The sequence below is a fragment of the Heterocephalus glaber genome, unplaced genomic scaffold (assembly GCF_053883595.1).
Source record: "Heterocephalus glaber isolate CG9 unplaced genomic scaffold, H.glaber_assembly_v1.0 deba00001472, whole genome shotgun sequence".
Classification (NCBI taxonomy): Eukaryota; Metazoa; Chordata; class Mammalia; order Rodentia; family Bathyergidae; genus Heterocephalus; species Heterocephalus glaber.
In genome coordinates this window covers 65,649,201-65,670,972 of record NW_028258315.1, presented here as the reverse complement: position 1 = coordinate 65,670,972, position 21,772 = coordinate 65,649,201, and the positions used below count along the sequence as shown (strand labels likewise).

The 21,772-nt window shown below is 35.3% G+C and overlaps 1 long non-coding RNA gene across 1 annotated transcript; it reads right to left on the bottom strand.

Moving 5' to 3' along the window:
• Nucleotides 1-2,169: 2,169 nt before the first annotated feature.
• On the bottom strand, nucleotides 2,170-17,627 carry LOC110344512 (uncharacterized). Its single transcript, XR_015439256.1, has 4 exons — nucleotides 17,513-17,627; nucleotides 5,145-5,194; nucleotides 4,693-4,839; nucleotides 2,170-2,783 (listed from the first exon to the last, which is right to left on the bottom strand). It is a non-coding gene; the product is annotated as an uncharacterized LOC110344512 (long non-coding RNA).
• Nucleotides 17,628-21,772: the final 4,145 nt, after the last annotated feature.

Below are 21,772 nucleotides of genomic sequence, written 5' to 3'. Positions count from 1 at the left end.
CCTAACTTGAAATTATACTACAAAGTTACTGTGATTAAAAACAGCATGGTACAGGCAAAAAAACAAAAAAACGGACTCAAGAATCAGTGGAACAGATTAGAAGATGTAGAAACAACTCCAAACATTCTCAGCTACCTTATCTTTGACAAAGGAGCCAAACACCTTCCCTGGAAAAAAGATAACCTCTTTAATAAATGGTGCTGGAAAAACTGGCTTTTCATATGCTGAAGATTAAAACTAGACTCATATCTTTCACCATGCACTGAACTAAAATAGAAATGGATCAAAAATCTAAATATTAAAACAGAAACACTAAATCTACTGGAATATAAAATAGGTAGAACTCTTGAAGACATTGATGTGTGCAAAGACTTCCTGAACAAAACCCTGATCACACAGGAAATATAATAAAGAATCAACAACTGGAATCTCCTTTAATTAAAAAGCTTTTGCACAGCAAAAGACACCACCATCAGAGTGAAGAGACAACCCACAGTGGGGGAAAAAATTTTTCCAGCTGTTCCTCAAAGGACTAATAACTTGAACACATAAAGAACTCAAAAAAATCAGACCCCCCAAATTTAAAGACTCAATTCAAAAATGGGCATCTGAAATGAATAGACACTTTTAAGATGAAGAAGTAGAAACAGCAAATAAATATATGAAAAAATGTGCAACATCACTGGTCTTTGGAGAAATGCAAATTAAAACAACACTGAGATTCCATCTCACTTCAGAAAGAATGGTTATTATCAAGGAATCATTCAAAAACAAATGCTGGGGGCCAGGGATTTAGCTCAGTGGTTCCAGCACCTGCCTCCCAAGCTCAAGGTCCTGAGTTTGATCCCCAGTACCAAAAAAAAACACCAAATGCTGGAGGGGCTGTGGTGGAAAAGGAATTCTTCTCCACTGTTGGTGGGAGTATAACCACTGTGCAACCACTGTGGAAATCAGTGTGGAGAGTCTTAAAAAAACTAAAACTAGAGCTTTCAGTTGGCTCAGCTATTCCTTCTTCATATCTTAAAGAAAGAATTAAAAGCATCATACCACAGCAATAAATCCACTTCTGTGTTTATAGTGGCACAGTTTGTAATAGCTAAATCTTGGAAACAGCCCAAATGCCCATCTACAGATAAATGGATAAAGATGTGGGGGTTTTTTTATACAATAGAGTACTATTCTGCAATGAAGAAGAATAAGCTTGAGACATTTCTAGCTAAATGGATGCACCTTGAGACCATACTCTTCAGTGAGATAAATTGTACACACACGTTTAAACACCATACTGTTTCTCTGGTGTGAGAAACTGAAAGTGTAAATAAGGACCAAAATGTATAATAGGTCATGTGAAATAGGAAGAAAATGTTCAAATGAGAAGGTGAATAAGGGAGGGGGGAGGGGGAGAGGAAAGAAGGGACAAGAGAAAAGAGAGAATAGAAGGAAAAAATGGAAAAAACAATTTGAGAGGTATATCTTTTTTATTTTTGTTTTTACTTTTTTTCAGACTGAGTCTTGCTATGTAGTTCAGGCTGGCTTGAATTCACTATGTAGCCCAAGCTGGCCTCAGATTCATGGTGATCTTCCTGCTTCAGCCTCCCCAGTACTGGGATTACAGGCATGTGCCACCATGCCCAGTGGAGGGTACATCTTAAAAGAAGCACTTTCATTTATTATATTGGCAAAAAAAAATGAATAAATATCATCCAATGTTGGTGAGAGTGTGACGAAAAAGACAGTTTACTATCAGTGGAAATATAATTTGTTATAATTATTTCAAGGACAATTAAGCAAAAGCTAACAATATTTTTAACATGCATACTTTTCACTTCTTTGTTTGTTTGAAACAGAGTTTTACTCTGTAGCCCAGGCTAGCCTGGAACTCACTGCACTCCTCCTTCCTCAGCCTCTCGAGTGCTAAGATTATAGGCATGAGCCACCATGTCCAGCAATGTGCATGCTTTTTGGATAGCAAATCTATTTCTAAACTTTTATCCTCCAGAAAGACTTGTAGCTGAAATTGAACACAAAAAAATTACACCTTTCTTCCTCAAAATTTGGATTTTAGAGAACATAGAATATCAAAAGAAAATGTATATGTAACCTCTGCAAGAATAATATGCAGCTGATACTTGTCTGGTTCTTCATGCTCAACCTATACTCTCACACCCTCAGTTTGATTAACTTTGAGAATTGCCTCCCACCCATAAATACCAAGGGAGCATAAAGTGATAGCCTGGTACTTTTGTTTCTGTCCTGAGAGAACCTACTGGATATGTACAGGGTGGGTAGAGGGCACTCAAAGTGACACTAAGCACCAGTGTGCTAGTGCTTCATGATTGCAGGCCATTCAATCCTCACGACCCTCATAAAAATTAATATTATCATCATCTTCCGAATGAAAACAGCAAAGTTCATAGCAAGCATGGATTTATTGAACATATATTAAATTTGACCTGCAGACCCAAATGTAACACAGATATGTGATTGTGAAAGCAACACATGGGGCCTTTCTGAGATGGTCATAAAGGTAGAATAAAAAGGCTACGAGCACAGTTGATGACCTACTAAAACAGAGATCACTGTAGCCAGAGTTCAGAGAAGGGTTGCCTGCCACGACAAAAAATGATGGGAAACCTTGGAGTCTGTAGAAATCTCACAGATGCTCTATTGGCAGTCTTGTTAAGAGACAAATTATAGCTCTCCGTTTATCTGATGAAAGGTGACTCAAGTAATTCTTCAAGGTCAATACAAGCAGTGCACTCGAAGCCACAGCTCTGTTGCCCCTGAATCACAACAAAAAATAATTGTATCACATCTATTGACTCCTTGAAAAATAACAAATTTGTAATCAGCAAAACTGGAAAGTGTAACCCATTTGCTTTCAAACTTTCTGAGAAAATGTTAAGGGCCAGAGGAATGTGACATTGTAAAAACAGCAAAGTAACTGAAATGGTGTAATTTATAAAAATATTCAGGTTGATTAAAGAATCTCCTCCTTGCCTCAACAAGCTTCACGAGCTGCCCAGATGGATATTTTTTTTCATTGCTTATAAATTACAGCTTTCTGAATCTGTAACTCACAGAAATATATCATAGTAACCGCCTTGTAAATGCCTATGCCAGTGCTAAGCTGCTGGTCCCTTTCATTACATGCTGTGATTATGGATTAAATGATTTCATAAACATATTGGTTGTTTCACATTTGGCATGAGGCAGTCCTAGAGGCCCCACAATCTGTCATCGTTATTAATGAGATGTCGACCTTCTTGTAACCCAAGTTCCTGTTTAAATGTCAGCCAAGAAGAAAACCCTCCAAAACTTCTGAAAAACTCCTCTCAGACACCATTTCCAGGGTGGCTTCAGAAAAGCCAGTGGCTTCAAAGACCACATGTCTACGATATGAGATGTGGTCTTTGATGTTGCCTGCAATCCTTTCTCTCCTCAGGTCACTAAAGATCACCTGAAGCAGATGAAATCCTTAGAGCAGGTTTTTCAACCATTTTTACTGAAGATCTACCAATAATAGACAATGGTAAACTGCAGGAGCCCTGCAGACATGGCTGCTGAATCCTACCATAATTTGGAAATATCCTAGTCATGTGTGATATCCTTAAATTTTTATTATACATCTTGAATTCAATTCCACAATATCCCCAAACTTAACTTAGTATTTAAGAAACTTTGAATCAAATGAAATGGGGAATCTGAGCAAAAGGAATCATGCTTATCCTCAGCACGAGTATACTGTGGCTTTCACCCTACCAGAAGCCTCAGGGGTTCACATACCCTACTCCAAGACTCCAAGTTTTAGGGATTTTTCTAAATGGCCACAATCTTATGTAATATCAGGAGTGGGGAAATAATAAAAGTAAACATAGTTTTCAGTTAAGAAATATTCTAAAATGGTTGCTTCCTAGGTAAATTAAGTCATTCCTCTATATTTTGGGCAAATACCATAACAACATTTCTTTTGTGTTGCTGAAAGAAATGGAAATAGTCAGATATAGATAATTAGTTTTCTTTATACTTCTTTTTTAACAATGAAACTTCAGGCTAGAAGGAAATCATGTGACAAGCCCAGAAAGTAGATCTGATACCTCCACATGTAGAACAAAACTTGGGCTTCAGACTTTAGGGTCTTTAAAGGTCTTTGCATAAAAGGTCCCACTTTTCCCACTGTATCAATATATAGTATTATAGTTTTCAAAGTTCTTATTCACATACATCCTAAAAGAAACTTGAAAAATGATATACTTAATTGCATATTTTTCTTCTTAAATAACTGCAAAAGATGTAATATTCAACATATAACAAGTATTGATATATTTAAACCAAATTTTATATATTAATCACTTAAATATTTCTAATGAAAATTGTCATAGTACTTTGATTGATGCTCAACCATAATCATATTTTTTTTAAAACCACATGAACAAGCTATTCTTATTTTTGATGTCTTCTTTTTCTCAAACTTATATTTTCATCCCATTTTCTCCACAGAATTTTATCCAAATATAATTTTGTTATTTATGAAACCCTTTTATTAATTACTCTAATAATATTCTCCACAATAAAAGCATGTATATAAATAGAAATTTAATTAATTTTTTTCATTTGACACACATCTTTAAATTTATTAGACAGGTTTTGCTACAAAAATAACCCTAGGATCTTAGTGGTAAGATAACATACATTTATCTTCCTTACTCGGAAGTCTCTGGGTCAGTGTAGTTGGTCTTCTCAGGCAGAAATCCAGCTAGACTTGGCTGGAGATCTTGGCTTGGTTGATATCTGTTCCCTTTTTCTTCTTCTTTGGACAAGAACCACCCTGGATATTTTCTTTTCAGGATAAATAAGATCAAATGATAAAGTAAAATCACACAAGCCTATCTAAAGCCTCTGCTTTGCCTCACATTTTCTGGGATTCCATTGGTCAGTGAAAGTACAACATTGGGGAAGTAGCATTACTACATTACCTTACTACAAAAGTAATAAACAGAGCATTGGGAACATAAATCCAACTGATCATTTAAGGTTTAAATTTTTCCTTCTGATTGAATTACTGTTACTCAGCTTTCTGTCACTGTGTGTAAAAAATTATCTGGCATACACAGGTTAAAAGGAGAAAAGGTTTATTTTGTTACCCAGCCTCAGAGGTTTCAGTCTGTGCTCATCCAGTTCCATTGCTGTAGGCCTGTGTCAAGACAGAAGGGCAAGTTGAGGAAAGCTGCTCACCTCCAGGAGCAGAGAGAGAAAAAGCGCTACAGAAGAAGAGGCCAGGACCAGATATAGTCTCCAAGGTCACATCCTCTAGGATCCACTCCCTTCAACTAAGCCCCACCTCCTGTTCCATCTCCTCCCTAGAATGCCATAAAATTATGATTTCATCCATGTATTCATCCCCTGATGAAATTAGTACCCTCATGACCCCATCACCTTCTAAAAATCCCACCTCTGAATACATAAGATTCTTAGGGAACCTTTTGGATCTAAACAGAGGATTTTACCATTACCATTATAATTATTACCATTACCATTATAATTTTTGCAATATAAATAACAAAACAACAATATATTAAAAGTTTTGAAAAATAATTACTAAACATAAAAAAGTTTTATTAAAAATACATCCCAATATGGAATTTTAAAAATTAGATCATGTATCTGTGGATGACAATGAACAGAAAATGAAACAAATAATTTTCATATCCTAATTAATTTTCATTTTCATAGACAAAAGCATTGAGAAACTTTGTTTACATAAATAAGTAGAAATGAAAAGATTTTTAGAGCAACATAACTCAATTCTTTGAACTCCTTTGTTTTATATCAAAATTTAGTGATTCACCATTACAAATTTTAATGATCTAGATGCTGTCAAGTTGATTTTTCTTTCAATTTTGCTGAAAGCAAAGAATTGAAAAGTATATACCTTGTGAAATATTTTATTGCATGGTCATTCTTTTTTATTTACTATTTCCCATTTCTAAAAATACATGTAAAACAGTTTACCAAGAGACTATTAACTATATCTGATTATATAATTTAATTTTTGTATGAACACCTTGTTACACTTGATCTTATCCAAAAGGCTAAGACATGATAAGATGAACATCTTCTATAGCACAATTTACTAAGAGAGCAATGGGAAAATATAATATTTCTAATTTTTTTCTTCATATTTCTTAGAGATGTTGATTTAAACCTGTGACACAATGTTAGTAAACTTATGGCAAAGAAACATTTAATATTAAGAGCCTAGGACTTGTAGTCACATCTAACTCTGTCACTAATTTTATGACTTCAGACTAATAATTTCATTGTGCTATTTCCATATGCTTATTGGTTAAAAGAGAAAATTAGTTCCTTCTTAGACTGAGAGGATTAATAGGATAACATATGGAAATGTTTGGTAGGATGCCTGTTGATCATTATCATTTAGTCTGTTTAGTCTTTAGGTTTTTTTGTGGTTTTTGTCCCATCAAGTTTATTGGTACAATTTAGGTATAAAATACAGTTACATTCATCATTGGGATCTTGTACCATTACATGAGTATCTTGGTTCTTATTTTTTTCCCTATTCCCCTGCCCTCCTTTCACCCCCCCTTCCCTATTTGCAAAGACTTTGTTTCCATTTTTTTCCTTTTCTCATATTTTTCTTTTCCCTTTTTTCCTTTCCACTACCCCTCCCACTTCCCCTAGTCCTATAGACCTTTACTTCCTATTACACAATATCAATTATACATTTTTTAAATTACAATATCAAGATCTAGGAGACATTACCACAGGTTTTACAGAATTTAAAAGGATGTAGAAAGCATATTACAAAAATCTGTTTTGAAATAAATTTGACAACTTCTAAGAAGTACCTTGGAAGACAAATTAATGAAACTAACTCTGGAGGAAATATAAAATTTGAATAGCACCAATTAAAGAAAGTATATTCCTAGCTTGAGAACCTACCTATATGACAACAGCAGGCTCATATACATTTTATCTGATGAATTATATCAAACAATTAAAGCAGAAAAAAGAAGGAACACTTCTCCCCTCATTTTAGGAACTCAACATTGTGCTAATCCTAAAACTGGATAAAGATAATAGAAGAAAAAAGTATGAACATAGATAGAAATTTGTTTAACAAAACAAACTATTAGAAGTCAGATCTGGCAGGATGTGGAAAGTGATTTTGTTTTAGGGATGGCAATGTTGGTTCAGCATTGGAAGATCCACCCCCAAAAGTCATCATTTTAACAGAGGAAAGGAAAAAGCCATATGATCCTGTCACTAGTTGGAGAAAAAGTATTGGACTAAATTCTTCAGCTGTTCATGGTAAAAGCTATCAGGAGACTAGAAGTAGTACAGAACCTTCTCAACAGATTAAAGACATGTACTCCATACTTCCAGCAAGAATGCCTTATATGAATGGAGAAGATACAATGCTTTCTCCTTAAGGTGGGGAACAAGGGCAGATATGCTTACTCTTTATCTGTCCATTAAACTTTGAATCCTAGGCCCAATCAAAATAGTTTGGCAATAAAATGACACATTTAGGACAGGATTGGCAAGGTAGAAGTAAAATCTTTATATGTAGATGAAATGATCATCTACAGAGAAAATACTAAGAAATCTCTAGGAGCCCCTAGAACTTGTATTTGAATTTAGCAGGATTAGTAAACACAAGGTATATATAAAAATTCAGGTCTGTGTATATATGCTATAAATGAAGAATTGGATATTGAAATTTAAAAGTTATGTAGGAGTACAAAGGACCTAGAAAAGTTTAAAAAAAAAAGATAAAAAACAGTGTTGGAAGACGTTTAGTACCTAATTTTAAGACTTCTTCTAAAGCTACAGTAATCAAGGCAGTATTGGTATAAGGAAAGACATATAGATCATCTGAATAAAACAGAGAATCTAGAAATAGAGCCACACATATATGGTCCACTGAGTTTTGAAAGTTTATTTAACATTAGCATTTTATAGGATATAAACTCAATTCAAGAGCCAAGGAAGAGATAGTGTTTTTAGCAAATGGCACTAGAACACCTGATATCCGTATATAAAAACTTAACCTCACCTTTTTATTTCCATACATGAAAATAACTTGAAGGGATCTATGAGCCTAAATATGAAAGCCTAAAAGTATAAAACTTTAAGAAGAAATTATAAAGGAAAATGTTTATGAATTCAGGGTAGGCAAGAACTACCTAGGATACAAAAAACATGATGTATAAAAGAAAAAAATTGATAAATGAGATTCCATCAAAATTTAGAACTTTAAATGACAACATTAAAATGAAAAGTAGTCCTTAAACAGACCATATTTACAATGCATATAACCTATGACCAGAATATATAAAGAACTCTTACAGCTCATTAATAGCCCAATTAAAAAGTAGACATAAGAAGATGATAAATAGCCAGTATAGCACAAGGAAAGGTGTGCAACTCTAGAATCAGAAAAATACTCATCAGTACAATAATAAGATTGAATTATACACTCATTAGGGAGATGAAGTTAAAAGTTTTAAAAGCCTTGTCATGACTTTTTCTTTTTGTTGGATTCTCCCCCTTTGTGTTTAATTTGTCACGCCCAATCAATTCATTCTGCTGGGTTTCCTGGGGTTGTGATCCTCATTGTCTTTTCCTAGGGTATTGTCTAAAATTTTTTGGAGTGCTGATTTGGTATTCATGAAGTTCCCGAGGTGCTCTTTATCATGAAAGTATCTTATTTCTCCATCAATTTTGAAAGATAGTTTTGCAGGGTACATCAATCTGGGTTGGAGGCTGTTTTCTTTTAGGGCTTGAAATACATCACTCCAAGCTCTTCTTGCCTTGAGGGTTTGCATTGAGAAGTCTGCTGTGATTCTGATGGGCTTTCCTTTGTATGTGATTTGTTTCTTTTCTCTCACTGCTTGCAGAATTTTGTTTTTCTGTTGGATTTCTGGAATCCTAACTAGTATATGCCTATGTGTAGATTTTTTTTGATTAAGGCTAGCTGGAGTCCTATATGCCTCACTTATCTGTATGTCAAGTTCTTTCCCCCTCCTTGGGAAGTTTTCTGCCATCACTTCTGTGAAGAGTTTTTGTTATGTCATCTGCACTCTCTCCTCTTTCTTCATTGACTCCAATCAGTCTTATGTTATTCTTCTTTGCATTGTCTAGCACCTGCTGGATTGATTTCTCATGTTCCCTTACAATTTTAAAGCAATTTTTCTTTTCCTCCTCACTAATTGCAATCTTTTCTTCTATATGTGAAATTCTATCCTCACATTGGTTCAGTCTGCTGAGCAGACTTTTGATGGAGTTTTTAATCTCTTGGAAATCTGTTTGTATCTGTTTTATGGATTCCATTTGTTTCCTATGTTGGGATTCCATCATGTTCCTCAGATCCTCTATTTTTTTATCTGTGTCCTCTCTAGGTTTATTAATCATGTCTTGCACCATGAGCACAATCTTTGCTGTTATCTTAGTAATTATTTCTGATTTCATTTTTCCCAGATTCTCTTTTGTTGCCAGTTCAGAGAGTCCAGGTGGTTGAATATCAGATTGTTCCATCTCATTTCCCTTTGGGGTTGCTGTAGGTGATCCAGAAGTCTGTTTTTGAGGCTTGTTTCAGTGTCTTCTCATTTCCACAGGGAGCCTGGGGGGGAGGTGCTTCTGGTACCCATGTGGCTCAGCTTCTCTGCCCTGGGAGCATGGGATGGTGGCGGGGGAGCTTCCTTCTGGGTGCTGGGACTGGCTCACCGTCTCTGCCCTAAGAGTGTGGGATGGCAGCGGGGGAGCTTCCTTCCGGGTGCAGGGACCGGCTCACCTTCTCTGCCCTAGGCACGTGGGATGGCGGCCTAATATTTCTAATTTTAACATAAGTATATTAAGCAATATTTGGTGATAGAAATGCTTTTACTTTATAGTCAAAGTTGAAATAGCAGATAAACTGTTTTAAATAATTTTCATATACCCTAATAATAATGCCAGTCCTCAGACCAAAGCAATCACCAAGTCAAAGTTCCTTTCTGTCCCAAGATTCTGACTTCATTTTTCACTTCCAGTAAATACACTGATAAAAGACCCTATGACACACATCTCTATTTGAAATGCAACAATAGTCTATTTGTTTTATTTCTGCAAAGAATGAGTTAAAAAGATACAAGTTGAACATCCTGGATTCATTTATGTTGACCAATAGTGCATGTCAATTGTGACTTAAATTTTGTAATGAGAGCCTGTTTGTGAATAAAATGGTATTCTCAAATCCAAGAAGGATTTAAACTGTGAATATGAGGAAGAGGGCTGGTGTTTTTCCAGTCATTAAAGCAGTTTGTGAGTGAGGAAACTTATCAATTATTTCTAACATAAGCCCAAACAAACTTCATAAGCCCAACCAGGCTGGACATGTGTCTACTAGTTTAATAGAAAGGAAAACTCAGATAACACTGAAAAGAAACAATGGCACTGTTTCTTCTGTACACATAAAAATGGTGTACAGAAATTTTGTGCAGCCTTTATTGGCAATACAAAACTGATTATCTTATAGAAACCAACAACTTTCATTCCCTCTCTTATCTTCATGGATCTTTTCCCTTCCAGTGATTCATCCAGTTAAAAGAAAAAATGGCAAATTAAATGGACTGACTAAAAGCAAGCAAGGGGGATGAAAAAGCAGAATATTTAAAAATTGAGAGACCTGAAGGTGTGTGCAAGAAAGAGTAGAAGTCTTAAGGAAAATATTTCCTACAGGGGCTGAAAGAAAAAAAGCTAGTTAAGAGGAACCCTGGAGGAGGGAAAGCTGAAGCCCAATTCCTTTCCTCCTTCTCTATTCAAAGAGGATTCTGGGTGGGGATTCAAATCTGAAATAATTAACCCTGCTTACCATTCTTCTGGAGGCCTTGTATATTATTGATGGACTAAAGAAAAATCTTCCTCTATTGGATTTTGTTGTCCTGACTATCAAATGTTAATGACATTGCAAGTAGACTTGCATTTAGGTTGTCTTAATTTGAGTATGGTTTGTCCCCCAAGAGTTCATGTGCTGTAAGACTGGTACCCAACATAGAATTGTTAAGAGTGGCAAAATCTTTGAGAGGTGGGTCCTAGTGGAAGTTGGGTGTCCTGCCTTCTGAAGGGATTAAAGCCAGTCTCATAAAATTAGTTCCCATGAGAATGGATTGTTATAAAAAGAGTGAACTTGACCTATGAATTGCTCTGGCTTCCTGGCTCACCACATGATTTCTTCTGTATGAGTTCCCAACATTATGATGTCATTTACCATAAGGACTTCACTAGAAGCTGAACAAATAGAGGTTCCAATTGTTGGACCTTCATCCTTCAAAACTGTGAGCTGAATAAATCTCTATTCTTATAAAGTAGGTGGATTCAAGAATTTTGTTAGAGCAACAAAAAATAGATTAATACACAGGTTCTGCTTACAACACAAGCCTGACAGAAGAATGGGATAAAAAGTCAGAGATTTAAACATAAATGAAACATGGGCTGCCACTGATGGTTTTGAAAATAGAGAAGCCCAAGTGCAAAGGATCTAGAAGCAACCTCTAAAAGCTGACAGTGACCCTAACTGACATCCTTCACGAAAACAAGACCTCAGTCTTACAACAATAAGAAACTGGATTCTACTAAAACCCAGAATAACCTTGGAAACTGATTCTTCTCCAAAACATCCAGACAAAAAATGTGCATTTGAGAATATAAGCAGAGAACCCAAACATGCCTCACTGGCCTTCTGACCTAGAGAAGAGTCAGCTAGTAAATGATATCATTTTAAGCTTCTAAATTTCTGGCAACTTGTTACACAGTACAAAAAACTAATACAAAATTCATGGATTCAAAATAATTATATTCATACACAAACACACACATGTGCACAAGATCAAGAAAACAAATCCAAGAAATTTAGTTTTTCCTGGTAATTAAATGATTGGACATGGATTTTTGACCATGGAAGAGGCAATGGTTTTCTTGTTGAAGAGGTTATTTATTGTGAAAACATGGTTACTTTCAAATAGTACATGTAGTTAGTGATTGTTCCCTCTGATTCTTATAGTTATTAATACTGAACTTTATAGAGTGAATAAAAGCTTCAAAAGTAGTAGTAGTGACCTTCTACTACTACTTTTGAAGGTCACTGCTACTACTTATCTTTTGCAAATGAGAAGGGGACCAAGGGATGGGAGGAGCGAAAAAATAATTGAGATGTGTTATGCACATGTACCAACTTCCCATGAGGAATGCAATATTATGTACTGTAAATAAGTACTGAGAAAAAAATGAAAATTGAAAAGTAGTAGTAAATGCTTCTGGAGCCAAATAGAACAAAGGAAATGTTTTTCTGCATCAAATTTGCATTTAAAAAAATAGAGGTCTTTAGGAGTATTCATCTTGCCCAGCATATGTCCAAAAATCATACACCATCTCCTCTGAAAGGTGCTTATTACTAAAAGAGAAAGTTGAATATGTAAGAGCTAGAGAAATAAGATACCAAATGTAAACTACAGTTTAGCAGTGAATGGCAGGGAGAAAAGGAATACCTGAAAAGCACCTTTAACAGTCACTATAAAAAATCTTCTTCTATAAAACTAACTATAAACTAACTATAAAAATCTTCTTTAAAATGTAATGGCATTGGGACTGGGGATTTAGCTCAGTGGTTCCACTGCCTGCCTCACAAGTGCAAGGTCCCAAGTTTGATCCCCGGCACCAAAAAGAAAGCAATGGAATTGTGAAATTATTCTCTAGGAAGCATGAAACATTACATATTCATTCCACCTGAGGAGAATTTAAAACCACTTGTATGTTATTTGCTTAGAAAGGAGGAGAGATGAAGGTTCTATGCCAATAAAACAAATATGTTGCTATCGTCAAGACGCTTTTACAATGGCAGTGCAAAGGAGGAGCCCTCTGCCAGCTTCCCAGGTCCAGGCACATTATAACAACAGACAGGCTGCTGGGTCACAAGGCAGGCAACCACAGCTTGGCCTGCGGTTTCTCTCCAATGTGAGAAAATGGTATTTACAAGTGAAGTTAAAGACTCTTCCAAAAGTTTTATCCTAATCTTCCTTGATTTTAATTCCCTTCTACTAAAGCTATGTAGTCATAAGATATTAGCAGAAATCTCTATCACTGAACCACATTATACTTACATTTGAATTCTGCCCAAGTGAAAAGCAAAAATTTGCTATGGTACATTGAATGAATATGAGTCAAACTTTTCCAGATTTTTTTATTATTATCCCCTTAACAGTAAGCCAAAGTTCCTATGTATACTGCACTTATGATGGCCTGAGAATAAACAAGACAAATGCTGTCTCTGCCAAAAGGAGAGCATGGTAGAGGAAAGTCTATGCCCAACAAAAGAGAAAAACCCACCCAGTTATCCCTGAAAGATCCAGGCATTTCATGGGCCTTAGCAAGGGAGAAGGTTCCAGACCTGGAATCAGTGAAATTAATAGACTAACTTTTCTTTTCATATCTGAATATGTTGGAAGTAGATTTGAAACCATTACATACATATGAAACAAAGGTTTCATAGTAGTTTGAACAAAGACAAGTAGGAAAAGAATTGAGTCATTCAATTTCCCACAGCAAGTAGAATCAGAATGAACTCAGAAGCCTGCCTCTTAAGGGTCAGTGCCTAGATTTTATTATTACAAATCAATGTGTTGTGTGATTTAGCATTATCAACTTATCCCGGCTTGCCTGGGAATTTCCTCATTTTAGCCCTGAAAGTCCTATGTCTCCGGAAACCTCCCAGTCCTACATAAATTTTGTTTTTCTATATATCAGCTTGCAACCATTCATTACAAGTAAATGTAGTAGAAAATGTAAACAAATTTAGTTGGATTATATACCAATTTTATACAGATTTTAATAGTGTGGCATCACTAACTTTATACAGAAATATAATAGGTGAATAGCTGTAATGGACAGTCATCTAAACTGCCTTTTGAGACTTGCTTACTGGCAGAGTTTTGGCATGAGGACTGATTTCTTAATCTTAAACTGATCCATAATGTTCTGGGCAAATATTTAAGAGAACAGCTATTCTTCACACTAAAATCGTGCCAAGTAGAATATACATATGCAATTTTTCTGTTTACTGTGGCCACTGCAGAACACCTGACACCTCCATAATGATGAGGACACAGCAGTTACATGATAGATGCAGTAGCTATAAATATATCACTGACATGAACTGTGTTGGAAAAAACCAAAGTGGAGTGGATGGGTCAGTTCTGCCACCTTTGTCGATGTTCTGCCTGTATGCAGGAAGAAGGAGCAGGTAGGGGACAAGAAAGAGAGGGTTTAAGCATCCTGCTACCTATCTATTTTCATGCCAGACAGAAAAAAGAGCCCCATGTCCACTGACTTCATCTACTAATTTTAGCTTCTCAGGTTGATTGATAATGCACCTTAGCTCTCATCATCCAAAATCACCAAAGACATCATTGCAAATTATGACTTTTAAGGAAGCCTGTGCTGCCTAAATAAGTAACATTCATGCAACACCATGTAGAAGGGCTCAGCATATAATAATAAGAGGTTCCTTACTTACCAGATTCATGTCAATTTTAGGCCTGTTCAAGTCTCTGCTTCTCTCTCTTCACTACCTAATCCCCTGATGGATGTGATAATTAAAAGTAAAATGATATGAAACTGCATAGATAATTTAAAAATTAAATCAGCACCTTCCAGCAAAAAGAGAGTTTGAGATATATATTTTTTGTTTGTTTGTTTGTTTGTTTGTTTGGGGGGGGGTTGAACCAGGGATCAAACTCTGGTCCTTGCGCTTGCGAGGCAGGCAGCAGCACCACAGAGCTAAACCCCTGGCCCATGCTATATATTTTTGAAACAAGAAATATGCTCTTCTGCTACAGCCATGAACTCTGCTATGCTTGGAAAAGTGCCCCCCATTGGTTGTTACATTAAAGACTTGGTGCTTAGGGTGGTGCCACTGGGAGGTGGTGAAACACTTAAAAGGTGGGGCCCAGTGGGAAGTGCCTAAAACACTGGACACACACACAAAGAGGATTGTGAGACTCCCATTTCTTTCCTTTCCTCTTTTGCCTTCTGGATGGTGAGATGAATGATTTGCTCCATCATGTTCCCTTGCCATGATGTGCTGCCTCTCCAGAGGCCCAAAACAATGGGGCCACTTGATCGTGAAATGAAATCTCCTAAACCATGAGCCAAAATATATCTTTTCTCTTTATAAATCAATTACTTTGGGCATTTTGTTAGAGTGACAAAAAAGCTGGTTAACACAGGATTTGACACAGTGAGTGGTGAAAAGAGCAGCCCTATGACCATGTAAATAAAAAAGTGGTAAAATGATGATCTCTCTCTACTGCAAAGCTAAATATAGTAAATGTTTCTATATCAGGTATAAGGAGCAAAAGGGTTTGGGCACACTTCATTTAAGGAGAGAGAAATGAAAGTGGAAAGAACTATCAATGTTCAACCTGCTAAAGCTGCCCCTACCCTCCATGTACTCTCACTATATAAGACTCAGGAAGTATCTACTGTCAGTGGGATCCTCTCTCTGATTAGGCATGCCAATCTCCCTGCCTCTACATTTCTCATTCCTAATAGTTTACAACTGCAGTTTCTTCAGGGCACTACCTGTGATCTACTGGAGCTTCCAGAAGCTCCTGGGAGTTTTTGTCCTCCTAAGGTGGCCATGGCCAGTGACTAGCAGGTGCAGGAGGATACAAGCCTAGGCTAAATAAACTGCTGTGTGGTTCACACTTCAGAGCTCCCGTTCAGAATTTGGCCCAGATGAGGATTTCCCTGAAGTCCCACCTTGTTTGGCTTTCCAACTCCCTCTCCTGCTTCTCCTGGGAGTGGTTCCCTCACAAATCACTTGCACATGAGTCTTTGTTTTGAGGTCTGTTTCTGGCAAATTTGACACAGCTCCCATTCCACTGTTTTTTTGGAAGACAGAAACATAAAGCTAAATGTTATAAGCCAACACAAATCTCTGTATCATTTCCAGTAGAAAGTCAAGCTGATTTGATTTTGTGTGCAAAATTGGGGCCTGAAAAGAGAATCCAGACATAGACAATGAGGCAGCTACTACCTTCCATGTAGTGCCAAAATTCTGTATCACTGCAAATATTAAGAAGAAAAAGAAATATCTCCACAAGTTCAGATGGTAAGATAATATGAAAACAAAAAATCCTCTGTAAAGATGAACTCAAGGTCCAAAGTAAAGCTGCCTTTCAAAAGCTCAAAGGAGACAGTCCCAGTCTTTTCTTTTCCCTGATAGCAGTGAAAACACCAAATATTATCTTCATAGCTAAGAACATAAGCTCATATGACTCCTGATGCTTTCCCGACAGAAAAATTCAATGGAAAATGCATGGGATAGACTAGAATCAAAATATATGTTGTATATCAACAATGAATCCACTGAATTTGAAATTAAATAAGTAATGCTAGCTACATTAGCACCAAACAAAATAAAATTCTTAGGTCTAACCCTAACAAAATACATACTAAATACATGCAAAAAGTTTTTTGAAACACTAAAGAGAGGCATTAAAGAGGATCTAAATAACTGGAAAGTTATATGTGTTCATGCATTGAAAGACTCAATGTTGTTAAAATGTTAATTTTCACCAAATTTATCCATAGGTAGAATGCAACCCCAATGAAAATTCCAACAAACTGTTTTGCAGATACCAACCAACTTATTCTAAAGTTTATCTGGAAAACCAAAACAGGTTAGCAATATAATCCTGGAGAAGAAAGTTGAAGAATTCACATTCCTAGATTTCAAAAGGTATTACAAGCTACAGTAGTCAAGACAGGATGATCTTGATGAGAAAAAAAACACATAGATCCATAGAAAGGAAAAGAGAGCCCATAAATAGATGCACACAAATATGAACATTTTGTGAAAATGAATCAACAGGTGACACACTGGGGATTTTTAAGGTGGTGAAACTATTCTGTGTGATACTATAATGATTGGCATATGAGACTATGCATTTGTCCAAACCCATTAAACTTTACAGAAAAAAAAGTGAACCTTAATGTATGAAAGTTTGGGGAGAGAAATCATTTAGAAAATCAAGAGAGCCCTAGAATGGGATGCAGAATATAGTTTTCTTAAACTGTTTTTCAGCTATAATAAACAACTTCACTAAAGTCATTGGAGAAAAAGATGTTGGCATAGGTATCTGTGGAGGAACTATACATAAGTATTATACTCTAGTTGAAAAAGTTGTTTCCTGTGAAGATAACAAATCAGTAATTCTGATACTGTTATACAGTATATGTACAATTAAATTGAACAAGTAAATGGATGGCAGATTGTAGGAGCCACTGTTAGAATGGAAATTTAAAGCTAAGCAAAGGAGGAGCTGAAATTTACCCATCTAGTAATAGATTAGAGCTGGAGACATCAATATAAACTTATGTTTAGCTTCATATATAGATAGGTTGTTGCATGTAGAAATATTTATGGATATATATATATATTCATTCTTACCTGAGAGGGCCTTGACACAATGATACTTCAGTGACAATAAGCACTCCCAGTGATCCTAGTTTCTGTTTAAGGTTCTCTCAAGAAATATAATCAATAGTAAGTGTGTGTGTTAAAGGGAAGAGAGACAATGAGAGAAGAAAAGGATTTCGGATAGGATTTGGCTCATGAAAATGCACAAGCTGAGAAGTCTCAAATAGCATATGCCATTTGAAACCTGGAGGTATAATTCAGTCCAAGTCCAAAGGCATGAGAACAAAGCAAACCACCTATGTAAGCACCAGAGTCTGCAGGAGCTCTGATATCCCAGGTCAGGAGAAAACAGATTTCCTAGCAAAAACAGAAAGTTACTTTTTGTCTACTCAGGCCCTCAACAGATCGGATGATGTCCACACATACAGGGAAGAGTAGATTTTGTTTATTCACACTACTGATTTAAATGCTAATCTGCTCCAGAAATATCTGCACAAATGCAGCCATAAATAATGTTTTTCCAGCTATCCAGGCATTTCTTAACACAGCCAAGTTGACACATAAAATTAACCATCACCATTTCTAATGCTATTAGCCAAGAAAAGAAATCAGAGCTCCTTGGAAAAATGACTGATTTGGAGATTAGGATAGGAAATATATATAAGACAAGCTGGACATATTGTGGTGCCAAAAATTAAGGCAATATTCAACAAACAGATGAACTCACAATGATGAGGATCTGTGAAATGGGCACAGATCCAACCAAAAGAGTTCTGAATAGCCAAAACTGTAAAAACTTGAGCAACAATATTATGTAGCATTGGAGACCATAATGGTGGAAAATTTGAATACCCTACCACTTTCAAAGTGGACAGAAAACTAGGCCCAATATTAATAAGGAAACAGAAATGTAATAAACACTACAGACCAATTGAGCCTAGTGGACACATATTGAAAACCTCAGCTAATAGCAGCAGAATACACATTCTTCTCAAGTACATATAAAATAATCTCCAGGATAGGCCATGTATTGAGACACAAAACAAGCCTTAACAAATTTAACCAACTCTCTTTTCTGACTGCAATAAAATAAAACTAGAAGTCAAAAGCAGTAGGAAAACTAGACAATTTGCAAGTATGTGGAAATTAAGCGATACAGTCCTGAACAACCAATGAATCAAAAGAAATTACAGAGGAAATTAGAAAATATCTTGAGGCAATAAAACAAAAACACAACAGATAAGACTGCATGAAATATAACCAAAGCAGTGCTAATTCGTAGTGCTAAATAGCTACAATAAATTTTTTTTAAAAACCTCGAGTAAACAACTTTATACCTCAAGGAACTAGGAAAAGAAGAAGAAACTAAACCCAAAGTTAGCAAAGAGAGAGAAATAATAATGATTAAAACACATATTTTCCATTACGAATAGAAAAAATACAGAAATCAAGAAACTAAGAGTTTAATTTTTTAAAGATCAACAAAATTGACAAGTCCTTAGATTAAGTAAGAAAAATAGAAACTTAAATAACTAAAATCAGAAATGAAAGAAGAAACAGTACAACTAGTACAGTTATAAAAAGAATTATAAGAGACTACTATTAACAATTACATGCCAATAAATTAGATAACCTAGAAAAAATGGAAACATTCCTAGAAATATACAATCTTCCAAAACTCACTTATGACTAAATAGAAAGTCTGAAAAGATCTACAACTATTAAGTAAATTGAATCCTTAATAAGAACTCTGCAAAGAAAAGCACAGAACCAGCTGGTTTCAGTGGAAATCTCTATCAAATATTTTTAAAAGAATTTTACCCATAGGCAAAGACTTTTTGAATAAAATCATGGTTACACAGAAAATAACACCAAGAATCAACAATGGGATCATATTAAATTACAGAGATATATTCATACTTGTGTATATAGCAGCACAATTCAGAATAGTTAAATGTTGGAAGTGACATATATGTTCATCAACAAAAGAATGGATAAAGAAAACATGACACTTACACACAAAGGAGTACCACTCTGCCATAAATAAAGATAAAATTGAGTGATTCATAGGACTTACTTGGTTAAATGGATGTTCCTTGAGACCATAGCATCAACTGAAATAAATCAGGCACCCAAGCTTAAATATCATATGGTTTCTCCCATATGAAAAATTCAAAATAAAAGTAAAGAGCAAAATAAAAGATAGATAATAGGAAGTAGGGAAGTATAGCTTTCTAAAATGGGAAGGGTATCAAGGAGGGGGGAGGGGGAAGAGAGTGAAAAAGGATGATAAAAGGGATTACAATGTATTATGTATATCTATCAATCCTCCACAAAGAATGTACAAAATTTAAAAAAATCAAAGAGATGGGTAAAGGGGGGAGGAAAAGGAAAAGGATAAAAAAGAGGAATTTAGATGCATTATGTACATGTACCAATTCCCTACAAAGAATGTAAATAATATGTACTGTAAACATGTATTAATAAAAAAAATAAGGGATTTTTAAAAGAGTTAATGTCAATCCTTCTTCAACTCTTACAAAAAATGGAGAGGGAACACTTTGAAACTCATTTTATGATGCCAGAACCAAAGCCAGACAGACAGGCCAAGAAAATAAAACTGCAGAATAATATCCCTGATGAATATTAATGCCTAACTCTAATAACCCGAATTCAATAGTCCATTAAAAGAACTATACACTAGAACCAAGTAGAACTTATCACCAGGGTCCAAACATGGACCAAGACATAAAATTCAATAAATGTAGTACATCATATTAATACACTAAAGGGCAAAAATCAGATGATCATCTCAATGATGAAGAAAAAACATTTGACAAAATCTTATCCCCATAGGACTGCAAGTCATAGCCAGAGCAATTAAGTAAGAAAGGTAAATAAAAAGCATAAAAATTGGAAAAGAAATAAAATTATCTCTGCTCATAGATGACATAATCTCACATGCATAAAACTATAAGGAGTCTACACAAAAGTGGTTAAACTAATAAATGAATTTAGGAAACCTGCAAGATGTAAAGTTAACACTCAAAACTCTGTTATTTTTCTATATAGTAACAATAAATACAAAAAGAAAATTAAGAAAACAATCCCATTCACAATAGTACCAAAAAGATTAAGACATTCAGGAATAAAGTAAACAAAGAATCAAAAGATCTGTATAATGAAAACTATAAAATATTGTTGAAAGAAATAAAAGACAAAGACATTTCATATGCATAAGTAGTGATATTTAATATTATTGAAATCTCTATACAACTGAAAGTAGACTACAAATTCATTGTAATCCCAATCAAAATTATACAGGCATTTTTGAAGAAACAAACAAAATCCTCAAATTCATATGGAATCTCAAAGGATCCCAAATCAAAATAATCTTGAGGAAAAAAAAAAACCCCAGCTAGAGGCCTCATGCATTTATACTCCCAGACCCGAAGTTAAAAGTTAAATCAGAGCCAGGGATTTAGCTCAGTGGTTCTGCTGCCTGCCCCAAAACAGCAAGGACACAAGTTTGATCCCCAGTTAAAAATAAATAAATAAATAAATAAATAATAAATAAATAAATAATTGTAAAAAATAAAAGTTAAATCAAAAATTGAATCACTTCTGCATTTGCATAAAGACAGACATATAGGCCAATGGAACAGAAAATAAAGCCAAGAAGTAAACCTTGTATATATGTTCAAATAATAGCAAAGTTGCCAAGACTACACAATGGAAAAAGAATATACTCTTCCACAAATTGGGATAGGAAAATTAAATATCCTTGTACAAACAGATGAACAAAAACACTTAATTTATATTATAAATAAAAATTAACTCAAAATGATCAACGACCTAAATACAAGACCCAAAATTATGAACTCCTTAAAAGAGAAGAGCTTCATGATATTGGAAAGGGCAATGTTCTCTTTTACAAAACACCAGATTCACAGGTAACAAAAGCAAAAATAGAATGAGATAATATCAAACTGTCAATTTTTCACAACAAATGAAACAATCAATGGGATGAAAAGGCAACCTAAATAATGAAACAAATTATTTTCAAACTTTATATTGGATCAAAAGTTAGTATCTAGATGTATAAACAACTCTTATGTAACCGTGGAAGGAAAAAAAAAAACCTAGGCAGTCTCCTAGGGCAGAGAAGTGCAGCCGGCCCCAGCACCTGGAAGGAAGCTCCCCCATTGCCATCCCAAGCTCATAGGGCAGAGAAGCTCAGCCAGTCCCAGAACCCAGAAGGAAGCTCCCCACCTCCATCCCAGGCTCCTA